Consider the following 995-nt stretch of genomic DNA (forward strand, 5'->3'; position numbering starts at 1 on the left):
GGCACTTGATGTGAATAACAAGCACACGTCTTCATTATCCTTAGAGTTCTCAGAGCAGAGGCATCTTTTGAGAAAGTTGTCCTCCTCAACCTTAGCAAAGTTCCTGCCCATGATAAGAACTCAGTAAAATCTGGGAAATGACAACACTGAAGGGGCTGTACATGGGGCTTCACTAAGATGCCCTTCACTGACATACCTCTGGCTGAACTTGAAGCTTGGAACCATCCTATGTGGATGTAACCAGGAGGACAGATGAAGAGCAGGCTGGAGTTAGCCTGTCTGTGTGAGAACTCAGGCTGGGACACTTTGGAAGGCAGCTATACTCACTACTATATCACCAATGCTTAGGCTGGGACACTTTGTAGTTGTGCAGTTTTACAAAACCTTCCTGGCCTCTCCAAGCCTGTTTTCCAACTTAGAAAATGTGGAATTGTGGACTATGCTACAAACCAAAGGAGATAATACTGGAAATTTTCACATAAAACCTGACACATAATAAGGATTCAGTACATGTTGAGTATTATTTTCAGTTAGCTTGATTCTCTTGAGTTGCATAAGTAGAAATGGATCTTTGTTATTTTATCATTATGAAAGCAGAGGGAGCTGATAAAGGCTGACATACTTTCGTGTGATGTAGTGAGAATATTGAGGCAACATAGTGCTGCATCCCCTAGCTCCAAAACTCCCTAAAGTACTATGGTCTGGTTAAGTGTCCCCAGATAGCCCTTGTGTTGAAGGTTTAGTCCTTATGATAGCACAATTGAGAGATGCAGCGACCTTTAAGAGGTGGAGCCGGGCATTGGTGGCTCACTAGCTACTCCGGAGGCTGAGATCTGAGAATAATGGTTCAAAGCTAGCCCAGGCAGGAAAAACCCATGAGACTCTTATCTTCAATTAACCATCAGTAAACCAGAAGTGGTGCTGTGGCTCAAGAGGTAGAGTGCTGGCCTTGAGCTGAGGAGCTCAGGGGCAGTGCCCAGGTCTAGAGTTCAAGC

This window comes from Dipodomys ordii, unplaced genomic scaffold (genome assembly GCF_000151885.1).
Source record: "Dipodomys ordii isolate 6190 unplaced genomic scaffold, Dord_2.0 Scaffold32, whole genome shotgun sequence".
NCBI lineage: Eukaryota > Metazoa > Chordata > Mammalia > Rodentia > Heteromyidae > Dipodomys > Dipodomys ordii.